This window comes from Grampus griseus (assembly GCF_964374135.1).
Source record: "Grampus griseus genome assembly, chromosome: 19".
Taxonomy (NCBI): Eukaryota; Metazoa; Chordata; class Mammalia; order Artiodactyla; family Delphinidae; genus Grampus; species Grampus griseus.
This window is the reverse complement of record NC_139013.1, coordinates 2,450,383-2,462,654: the sequence shown is the minus strand read 5'-3', so window position 1 is coordinate 2,462,654 and position 12,272 is coordinate 2,450,383. Positions and strand designations below refer to the sequence as shown.

Here is a 12,272-nt window from a genome sequence, read left to right as displayed (position 1 = left end):
CTACCAAAGCCAGCGCGCCTAAAGCCCGTGCTCTGCATCGAGAAGCCACTGCAATGAGAAGCCCGTGCACCGCAACGAAGAGTAGCCCCCGCTAGCTGCAACCAGAGAAAGCCTGCGTGCAGTAAGGAAGACCCAACGCAGCCAAAAATAAATAAATAGATAAATTTAGTTTTTAAAAGTTAAATATTCTTTAATATTCTCATTCTATATCTTGTCAACTTAAAATTCAGGAGGCTGTTTGCAGGAAGCTATCTGAACTAAAATAACTTGACGTATAACCATTTACCTTGAGACTCTAAAGCTGGTTTCATGTTCTTGTTCTAGGACACTGTATGTATTACCCATGTTGCATGATATAACCCACTGACTGTCCTCGTGAATAGTATTTTTTTTTAAGGAGTACGTTCTCCTGGTGTGAATGAAAAAGCTTTTGTAAGTGTGGTCTTCCTTGCTTAGGTTTATGCAAACAGAAACTTTTATCGGATTTTAAAACTACAGAGCACATACTCTAGATTTAAAGGGAAGTTAGTGACTCAACAATCAAATGTATGTGGGGACCATGTTTGGAATCAGACTCAAGGAAACCTGCTGTGAAGAAAAAAATTATTTTTTAGACACTCAAGGAAATTTGATTATGGACTGGGTGTTTGATAATATCAAGGATTTCTCAACGGTTTTGTTGAGTGTGGAAGTGGCCTTATGAATAGGTAAGAAAATGTCCGTCTTATTATTTTTTAGAGATGTTTTTGTAGTATGCAGGCGTGTATTGATGGGATGGCTGAGATTTACTTTAAAATTCTTCTGTAAAGAGATAAAGAGATAAAAGGGGATCAGAGCAAACATGCAAATGATGATTGTTGAGCCCAAGAATGGAGAGACAGTGGCAGGCAGTGCTGTTCTTGTACCCATGGGTAGATATGAAGGGTTTTCATAGCAGAACTTAACATATAAATTACAAGTATGCAGAATATCTTTTCTTCTGCCTCACCAATCATCATGTAGGTCTTCCTTACAGAGAGGACTGGCTCACAGGCCCCTGAAACCCAAATTCAAACACATTCCCCAGACACCTCTATCCGCTCCCCCCAGCACGCCCTGTCTTCTGGGACTCCCGCTCCACCATCTTCCTCATCAGTCTCTGCAGGCTTCATTGGCAACTTGACCCCTTCCTCACCCTCACATCCAATTGATCAATCCCTGAGCCCACCTGCTCTGTCCCTTCTCTGCTTCTGCCCCCTGTGGTCCACTCCACACCTGAACCCCCACCCCGATCCTGTCCCCTAACCCCAATCTCCAGTCTATTCCCCCAGCTTCATCCTCCACAAGACTTTTGCTGGTCAAGACGCTTTCAAGGCATCCCATGCGGGGCAGAGGCCAGCTTCCTTTCTTGGTCTCTAACCCTCCACCACCACAGTCCCTGCACTCGCCCATTATCAGGTCAGCCCAGGAGGCAGGTTTAACACACCCAGGACTACAGAACACTGAATCCCAGGGAGAGAATTCCCCCTCTTCAGCACCCTTTAAATTTCTGTTTTAAAAAGTTGAGGGAGTAGGGACTTCCCTGGTGGTCCAGTGGTTAAGACTTTGCCTTCCAATGCAGGGGTTGTGGGTTTGATCCCTGGTCAGGGAGCTAAGATCCCACATGCCTTGTGGCCAAAAAATCAAAACATAAAACAGAAGCAATATTGTAATAACTTCAATAAAGACTTTAAAACTGGGCCACGTCAAAAAATCTTAAAAAAAAAAAAATAAGTAGGGAATTCCCTGGTGGCCCAGTGGTTAAGACGCTGCACTTCCACTTCAGGGAGCACGGGTTCAATCTTTGGTCAGTGAACTAACATCCCACATGTCGCACGGCCAAAAAAAAAAAAAAGTAAGGTACACATAACAAGAAATTTTACCATCTTAACCATTTTAAAGTGTACATTCACATTGTTGTGCACTCATCACCACCATCCATCTCTAGAACTCTGTGTATCACACTCTGTCCCCATTTAATGCAGGATCCTCCCCTCCCCCTCCTCCTCCCCCAACCCCTGGCCACCACCACATTTATGGGATCTTAGTTCCCCAATCAGCGATTGTACCCAGGCCCTCGGCAGGGAGAGCACAGAGCTCTAACCACCGGACTACCAGGGAACTCCCCAGACTACTTTCTGACTCTCTGAATTTGCCTACTGTAGGCACCTTGTATAACTAGAATCACACAGTATTTTTGTGACCGATTTATTTCCCTTAGCAGAGGGTCCTCAAGGACATTATTGCTAGAAAAGAAGGGAGGTAATTTAAAGGAAAAAGAGGGGTAAGTCCTAGTTGGGGTGCTAGAATGAGAGAGTAATCTCGAAGGTGGGGAAAGAAGGGCTGGTGTTAATAAGATGCTAATTGCAGCCATCGCAGCAGAGTGGTTAAGAGCAAGGTGTGGATGCCAGTGCATGGCGTGAATTTCCGCTCTGCCACGCATTAGCTGTGTGACTTTGACAGGTCACTTTAACCTCTCTGAGCTTCAGTGTGCTCAGCTGTAAAATGAGGGTGCCGGGAATTCCCTGGCGGTCCAGTGGTTAGGACTCTGTGCCTTCACTGCAGGGAGCACAGGTTCGATCCCTGGTTGGGGAACTGAGATTCCACAAGCTCAGCGGCGTGGCCAAAAATAATAAATAAATAAATAAATAAAATAAAATAAAATAAAATAAAATGAAGGGTGGGACTTCCCTGGTGGTGCAGTGGTTAAGAATCCGCCTGCCAAATGCAGCGGACACAGGTTCGAGCCCTGGGCCAGGAAGATCCCACATGCCGTGGAGCAACTAAGCCCGTGCACCACAACTACTGAGCCCGTGTGCCACAACTACTGAAGCCCGCGCACTTACAGCCCATGCTCTGCAACAATAGAAGCCACCGCAATGAGAAGCCTGCACATGGCAACAAAGACCCAACGCAGCCAAAATTATATAAATATATAAATTTATTTAAAAATAAAATAAAATAAAACGAGGGTGGTGATGATAACAGCAACTTCCTCCCAGAGTCGTTGTGAGCTTTCATACACAGTAAGTACCTAATGAATGAAGGAACGAAAAGGCTTTTTCCTCTTCCTGGCTCGTCCTTGCCCTTCTGTGTGGGCTTCTAGACATCCTGCCCGTACTCCAAAGCTGAGCTGACACATCACCACCCCGGGAGACCCCGTGAATATTTGCCACCATAAAGTGCTCGAATGGAAATGACTTTTTTCAAACCATTTCTCAGCCGGAACTTTGTGCCAGGCCTGTGCTGAGCATGGAGAATCTGAGGATCAGTTGAGCAAGGTCACAATCTCCTGGAGGAGAAAGACAACTGAGCAGAGAGGATTAAACAGAGCAGCCAGTATTGCTTTGAAGATAAAAAGTAAGTAACCCATATACACTGCTTAATAGCTATTACCTGCTATTATTATTGTTTATTCATCTTTACAATGCAATGACCACCGCCTCTCCTGGAGGCTACATCAAAATTTTAAACTTTTTTTTTGGCTGTATTGGGTCTTCGTTGCTACGCACGGGCTTTCTCTAGTTGTGGCAAGCGGGGACTTCATTGTGGTGTGTGGGCTTCTCATTGTCGTGGCTTCTCTTGTTGCGGAGCACGGGCTCTAGGCACATGGGCTCAGTAGTTGTGGCTTGCGGGCTCTGGAGCGCAGGCTCAGTAGTTGTGGTGCACGGGCTTAGCTGCTCCACGGCATGTGGGCTCTTCCCGGACCAAGGCTCAAACCCGTGTCCTGTGCATTAGCAGGCATCCGCTTAACCACTGTGCCACCAAGGAAGCCCCCAAATTTTAAACTTTTGACAAAGCCATAGATGGGGGGAAAATAGTCTCCCTTTAGAGTCTTATTTCATTTCCTAGCGAGACGGAGGAAATGTATATGTTTGTTGGCCAGATTTATCTTCCCTTCTGTGAATTGCCCATTTGTACCCTCCCTGCATTATTCTATTTGTTTCTTTTTTTAGCTTTTACTTATTGATTTACAGGAATTCTTTATTCTGGATATTGACCCTTTGCCTGTTACTCTGCCTGTGGCAGATATTTTCTCCTGGCCCGTCCCTTTTCTCTTCACTTTGCTTACACAGTGCCTGAAGTCTTGGATTTTGATAAAGTCCAAGAAATCAATTTTTAAATGCTTTTCCTCACCTTACTCTCATAAACACACTTTCCTGTAAGATCTCATACTTTACAGTATTGTTTTAGATGTTTAGTTGCTTGAACCTTCTGAAATTTTTTTGAATGACGTGAGGTAAGGATTTAACTTTCTTTTCCCAATGGAGAGACAACTGAATAATCCTGGTTACTCAGAAAAACAGCCCAAATAACTAATTTATCCAACAGATAGGATGAGCAAATGCATCGTATGTAAATTATCTTATTAATCCCAGCAGCCCCAAGTGGTAGGTGTTATTAGCCTCGGTTTTTTTGTTTTGTTTTGTTTTTTTCCAGAGAAGGGAACTAGGCGTAAAGGAATTAAATGATTTGTCCAGAGGATACATGACAAGACTGAAAGAATTGAGATTGGTTTTCTTACAAGTATCCATCTATGTCACATACTTGGGAGGGGAAATTTCCTTTGTTTAGCTGTTTAGGAGGTGGGTTTCCATGCATTCCAAGGATAGGTCAGTATGAAGAGGGGAGAGATAGATTTTAGAGTAAGACTCTTAATTCACCCCTCACTATTTCCTTGTTGTTTGTTTGTTTGCCGCACCGAGTGGCTTACAGGATTTTAGTTCCCAGACCAGGGGTCAAACACGTGGCAGTGAGAGAGCCAAGTCCTAACCACTGGACCACCATGGAATTCCCAACCCCTCACTACTTCCTATAATAACCAGGCATTTAGTGCAGGAGACCAGGTCGGGGAGCCTTCAGGGGGTTGAGAGCTCCGCCTCCTGACCCAGATCTACCACAAACCAGCTGTGCAACTTTGGGAAGTGAATTAACTCGGTCTCAGTTTCCTTATCTGTAAAATGGGGACAATGAAGTTCCTACCTCACAGGCTATGGTGAACATCAAGTGAATAATACACATGCTTCGCATATATTGACTGCTCAAGAAATGTCATCATGTTATCATTATTACTAAGCACCTGGTTCTCAACACGGGGAAAATTCCACAAGTGGGCCTGATAGTTCAGATAATTAAAGGTTGTTCTTAAAAGAGACTCAAGTTTGAGGAGCTCCCTCAAGGCCCTGAGGAGCTGGGGAAGGCTGCTGAATGACTTCTTGGGTGAAGATTTCTTCCCAAAAGAGAAGAAGGCAGTGAGGAGACAGTGTCTAGAATCTCATTCTATGTCTTACTCTCAATTTTCTCAAACTTCCGTCATTCATATATCTCTTTATCAACGTTTGCCATGTCTCTGCATTAATGGATACCACCTTATGACTGTTTCCATTTCCACATAACATCTGAATATAAGTAAATAGTCATTTATCTAATATTTTTATTGTAAATGATCTCGTTTTGTAAAACCCTTTCAAAAGGACCTTTACAAAGGAACGTTTAGAGCAGCCTTATAAACTGAAAGCCAGTTTCATGTGCCATTACAAAAAAAAAAAAGGAAATAAAATCAGGATTAATAAATCATAGCTAGAAGCTGCTGCTTGGTGTGGTAAATTGAATTACTGGCCCACGTTTTTCATCTTCCTGCTGTAGCATAACACATTTTCCTCTTGCTGTAGCCTCATGGCAAGCCAGGGCGTGGAGAAGTAAACTCTGATTACCGTGAGGCTGTGGTAAAGGGTAAAGATGTATTATTTCCATGAGCCTTGTCCCTTTGCTGATTGTGCTTTGTATCCTTTCACTGGAATAAACCACAGCCGTGATGAGTTCAGTGAGCTCTCCTAGTGAATCACCAAACTTGGGGGTCATCTTGCGGATTGGCAACACAGCTCTCAAATCTTGGGCCAGCACAGATGACCACCGTTCTACCAGAAGTTGAGTGCTGTTGACATCTCTTTGGGGCTCCATGAGTAGCTGACAATTTATTCATTCAACAAAGACTTATGAAACAGCTGTTACGTGGCAGATGCTGTCTTGGGAGACTAGGACAATCAAGATATATGACTTGATGAAGTTTACCTGCTAGTGGTGAAAACAGACAACGGACAAATAAACCCAAAAATATAAAATAAAATATAGTTTGTGCTAGTTCTATGAGGTACATGACGTATGGTGAGGCCACTTTCGATGGGAGGTGGTCTTTTTGAAGAGGTGGCATTTTGAGCTAAATCCTGAAAGGTGGAAAGGAGCCAGTTATGCAAGAATCTGTGGCAGGGAGAACAGCATGTGCAAAGGTCCAGAGGGACAACAATGAGGCCAGTGTGGCCAGAGCAGTCAGGCAAAGGAGGCAGTGATGGGGGATAGGGTCAGAGAGGCATCCAGGGTCTTGAAAGCCACAGTAAAATCTTTTTTTTTTTTTTGGCCGTGCCGTATGGCATGTGGGATCTTAGTTCCCCAGCCAGGGACTGAACCCGTTGCCCCTGCAGTGGAAGCGTGGAGTCTTAACCACTGGACCACAAGGGAAGTCCCCCACAGTAACATCTTTTTTTTTTTTTTTTTTTTTTTGCGGTACGCGGGCCTCTCACTGTTGTGGCCTCTCCCGTTGTGGAGCACAGGCTCCAGACGCGCAGGCTCAGCGGCCATGGCTCACGGGCCCAGCCGCTCCGCGGCATGTGGGATCTTCCCGGACCGGGGCACGAACCTGTGTCCCCTGCATCAGCAGGCGGACTCTCAACCACTGCACCACTAGGGAAGCCCCAAAGTAACATCTTTGAAGGTTATCGTAGGTGTGTTGGGAAGCGATGGAAGGGTAGAGGAAAGGTGTGATGTAATCTGATTTAGATTTTCAAGGCATCACTGAAACTATTATGTAAGGAATGATACAGAAGGGGCTATAGGTACAGAGGATCAGTTAGGAGGTTGTTGTACACCAGGTGAGAAACAATTGCATTTGGTGGTGGCAGTGTGTGTGGAAAGCAGTGGACAGATTCAGGGAATACTTTGGAGGTGGAGCTGAGAGCCCTCACAGATGGTTGGAGTGGGAAGAGTGAAAGGGAGGAATCAAGGACGACTTTGGGGCTATGAACCTGACCAGCTGAGTGTCCTGTAGTGCATTAAGTAGGGTCACGTTTGTGTGTGTGTGGAAAAAATCCAGAATTCCCTTTGGGGCATGTTAAGTGTTCGATACCCGAGTTTCTGAGGTCAGCACCAGGAGAGCCTGGATTACTCAGATATCAGGATTCGAAGACTCTGGGGGTGAGGGTTAGGACTGGGCTCAGAAATCTGCTCAAAGAGCACAGGCATCTAGCAGGGGCAGTGACAAAAGTAGGCTCCCGGTACTGTCCGCGGTTCTGAAACCCTTCAGGCGGATCTGTCCGTGGTGCTGAACCGGCCGCTCCTGAGCTGTCCGTGGTACTAAACCTCTAGGAACAAGAGCTGGAGACTCTCTCTCCCTCTCTCTTCCTCCCTCCCTCCTTCCCTCCATCTCTCTCTGTCACTTTTTCAAAGTATCCACCCTCCTGGGAAAGGCCCCGCTGTTGCCTGGAAACAAAGCGCTCTAGAATGAAAGCAAATGAGGGGAAAAAAAATCTGCAGTCATTTTTAAAAGGAAGCTTTGGCTCTTAGGACTGCAGGACCTGGCTACATCTTACTGGAATTATTAACACGAAGTTTCCAAAACATCTCTGAATATAGGAAAACAAGCGAAAGATGTGCCAGAACTCAGGCTGTTGGTTACGTTGGATTGGGGGAGGCAGGGAAATGAGAAGGGGAGTGACGAGCCCTTTGTTTCTATGTTGTGATGTGGGGGCTACAAGAGGGATATTATTGTAGATTTATATAAATACATCACGGCTATATTTCATGCCAACCTGAATTTCAAACATTTGAAATCATGAGCTTTGGGTGGCACTTTTTGAAATGACAAGAAGCCTTGTGATTTAAAAATGCCTCGGGACTTCCCTGATGGTGCAGTGTTTAAGACTCCATATCCCCATTGCAGGGGGCCCCGGGTTCGATCCCTGGGGAAACTAGATCCCACATGCATGCCGCAACTAAGAGTTCGCATGCTGCAACTAAGGAGCCTGCCTGCTGCAACTACGATCCAGTGCCACCAAATTATATATATATATTTTTTAATTCAGAAAAAAACTAAAAAAAATTCCTCAAAAATCCACACTTGCAAATATGATCAATTGTGTAAACTGTGTTTGTTATTTTCATATCATCTTAGCTGGTGAATAAACATGCCAGCCATCTTTTGTCAGGATTAGTCTTGAATTATGTAGGTTTTGAATTGTGTAAGATCTTAAAAAATGAGTCCCTGGGGTAAAATCCAACCATTCTGGGATTGATGAATGAATGAATGAATGAACACGTTTGTCATTCCCAAAGATCTGGTCACCAGGGAAGCCACAGCTTTTCCCACCACTATGAAGAGACATTCACAAAGCACCCACTGTGTGATGGATTCTGCAGGGGACACCTAGGAGGCCTGAAGCATTTACCTTTTTCCTAAGTGGATGATTTCCACACCTCTTCAAGGGGGAGGAAGGTTTGCGGCTTTGATTTGAGCTCGTTGATCAGGTAGAGACACTGAAATCTGGCTCTTACATACTTTTCTGTCCTCTCATGGCATTGTCAGCCCAGTGGGTTTTGATATTCCAAATTTTCTAAAGAAGCTGTAGCTCATTACATTATATATTTTTCTTGCCTACTGTCTGTCTCAACTTCTAGAATTTAGGCTCCATGATGGTAGGGACTATCTGTTTCTATTTCATCCCCAAGCCTCCAGCATCTAGAACACTTCTTCTAGATGGTCTATGAATTTTTCGAAGTGTTAAATGAATGAAAGGTGATGTTTGTAAACACAAGATATCCCAATATTTTAAGTTGGTAACTCACTAAATTAAAAAGAAAATGAGTGAACTGAACTAAGCACATCAGTTGGCTGGATGCAGCCCAAGATTTGCCCGGTTGAGTCCTCCAAGGTCATGGAATCCCTACTGAGAAAGACTCTGCCATGGGACCACGTCATGGCCAGGAGAAGTGATGTTGCCTCCTCCAGTCCGTCAGTGGTGGCCCAGAAGGCAGGGTTGTGTGCCACCAAGCGTGGAATCTGGTCAGTAAGGATCACCCCACAAGGCTAAGAACTTACTTTATCCCTTTTAACAATTTCAGGGAAAATTAATCACATTGTGTGGTTGCATCTATTTACCGTGGCCCTCCCCCCAACTAGCAGACACTTAGGCTATTTCCAAACAGTAATCATTTGGAAGCCTCAGACCCCTTGAGAGAGACCCAAATTCAACTGTACACCACACAGCCATGATTTAACCCAGGGCAATCTGTTGCCAAAGACCTTCTTGTTTAACGACTACTGAAGATTCTTCAGTTTACTCTGCAGGCAAAAAGTAAAATGACTGATGTGAGAAAAACTCACTTAGTTGCCAAAAACCTTAAAGCATCCAGTCACTTGGGGTGTCTAGGGTGAAATATAAAATGACAGAGAGTTCCCACGTCTGCTTAGAGAAATACGTGCCCACAGAGCTTTTCTGTGGTCTGACTGATGGGGTTCACATTCTAAAGACAGAATCTTTATAAGTCAAGTAACATTTATTGATAGCTTATCGTGTCCTCAACAAAATGCTATCCATAGGGTGATGTTATTATCCTCATTTTACAGAACAAAATAGATCTTTGTGGACTGATATGGAAAGGTCTCAAAGACACATCATTGTATGGGAAAAAAGCACGTTGCAAAGCCACAGATGGAGTGTGACATCCCTTATATGAAAAAACCAACAACACGTAAAACAATGTCAGATATTTTCTATGGATGCATAGATGTGTATGTAAAGCCTTGCCAAATTTAAAACACAAAACGTATTTAAAAGAAAAAGCTCACAAGACATTACCGAGTTTATCAAGGTTACATTTGTTTGTTCATGATGAAAACCCACTAATTTTTTTTTTTTTTTTTTTTGTCACACTGCACATCTTGCGGAATCTTAGTTTCCCAACCAGGAATTGGATCCGGGCCCCCGGGAGTGAAAGCACTGAGTCCTTTCACTGAAGGACTCGAGTCGCTGAACTTCCAGTGAATTTCCCCCAAAAAACCACTAATTTTGTTAAACGATTATCACAGTCAGAAAGTTCATGACAGACCCTCAAATTTCAGCATGGCAAAACTCATGGATAAAGTTGATTTTGCTTAAATTCCAGGTTTACAGGAAGTTTTTTGTTTTCGGGGGATCAGGACTAAATAGGATGACCCTGTTATATTTGGTTAATCTCAGGGTGTAAATTAATTTTTCTTCCTGGACTATGGCACGCCGTGAATGTGACAGTTTTGCTTCCACGTGTACTGCTTACCAAATAAGAAGTTAAAAATCCTAAAATCCAAACATTGACCATTGTATTTCAATGTCACAGATGTTAGCAATAAAAAAAGTAAAAGTGCACCTTAACATCAATGAAATATGACATATCGATTTAATTATGACAACTTAGTCAATAACAACAGTGCGTATATCATAGTAAGAGGCTGATATGCATTTGACATTGTTATTATGGGATGGGTAATATTAGCCAAGATAAGGAAAGTCAGGCCAGTATCAATGCATTTGCAGATATGCACACACAAATTCCATTTCCTTCTGTAGGCACAGAGATGTATGTAAATGAAAAGTAATAGCACACTCCCAGTGCACCCCAAATCCACAGCAGTCACTCACCTCTAGAGCAGAGACTGGGGTTGCTGAAGTGAGATCAGCAGGAAATCTTGATCTTTGACAGAGAAAATGTTTGTACTTGTTGACTGTCAAGAAAGAAAAATAAAATAATAAGTTTAAAAGAGAGATTTGAAGAAGGTAAGTCCCTCTCTGAGAGGTGAACTATGAATGGTCTTGCCCACCCCTAATTCCCACTGTCTAGCACACAGCAGTCACCCTTCTGATCCCTATTAAACCAGATCACCTGGCTTATACAGCCAGTAAGTAGCAGAGTTGTGATTCAGACCTGAAACTCACAGGCTCTAAAATCTACTCCACCCCACAGAAAGCCTACTTCAGAAGGCTTTTCAACACCACAAGAGACAGCCCTCCCCTTCCCAGCCTCACCCCAAAATAGGGTTTGTAAATTCCCCAGGGAGGGGGCTGAGGGATGGCGGTCAGTTCTCCACAAGAGTCCTCTCCTCCCAGAGAGGATCCTGGATCCATCCTTGGGCAGCCAACCTGTTTTTCTTTCCATCCCTGGGAGACAGTTGATTGCCATGGAAACCCACATCATCCTCTCAAAGATCCAGACCACCAGCGATGGGAAAGACAGTCCTACCTTTTGATTCCCTGGTTTGTTGGGCCTGATAGGATAAGATGAGGGCTGTGTGTGTGCATGTGTGTGTACAGTATCTCTTGAAGGTTTCTAAAGAAACTGATAATTGTGGTTACCAGAAGAGAATCCGGTGTTGGAAGATGAGGAGAACGTTGTTTTTTGTCTTATATTCTCTGTCCCTTTTGAGTGTTGTATCAAATAAGCTCTTAAATAAATAATAAAGGCATAAGGTGGAAAAATATGTATGTTTTTAAAACATTAGGATAAAATGAATAAAGAATTGGGATACAATTTTGACATGAGGTGTACAGTGATTTAAAACTTCTTTATGGGACTTCCCTGGTGGTACAGTTGTTAAGAATCCGCCTGCCAATGCAGGGGACACGGGTTCGAGCCCTGGTCCGGGAAGATCCCACTTGTCGCAGAACAACTAAGCCCGTGCGCCACAACTACCGAGCCTGCACTCTAGAGCCCATGAACCACAACTACTGAGCCCGCGAGCCAAAACTACTGAGCCCGCGTGCCACAACTACTGAAGCCTGTGCGTCTAGAGCCCATGCTCCACAAGAGAAGCCAATGCAATGAGAAGCCCGCGCACCACAACGAAGAGTAGCCCCTGCTCGCTGCAACTAGAGAAAAGCCGACGCACAGCAACGAAGACCCAATACAGCCAAAAATAAATGAATAAATAAAATATTAAATTACTTTAAAAAAAAACTTCTTTCTGAAATCAAAGTCATGTACCCACATACTTTAAAAAAATCAAATAGTTCTGAGTTGCAGATGCATGGGAGGTAATGGGGGAGGGATGGAGTGGGGGTTTGGGATCCACAGATGCAAAATATTATATAGAGAATGGATAGACAACAAGGTCCTCCTGTAGAGCACAGGGAACTATATTCAATATCCTGGGATACACCATAATGGAAAAG

At 43.9% G+C, this 12,272-nt stretch overlaps 1 protein-coding gene across 1 annotated transcript in view; it reads right to left on the bottom strand.

The window, feature by feature from the left end:
• SMIM17 (small integral membrane protein 17) overlaps nt 1-12,272 on the bottom strand; it is a gene marked incomplete at its 3' end in the record, with an annotated part of 40,175 nt that overhangs the window by 11,439 nt on the left and 16,464 nt on the right. The window contains exon 2 of the mRNA XM_082676043.1: nt 10,746-10,828. The remainder of the gene's footprint in view (nt 1-10,745; nt 10,829-12,272) is intronic.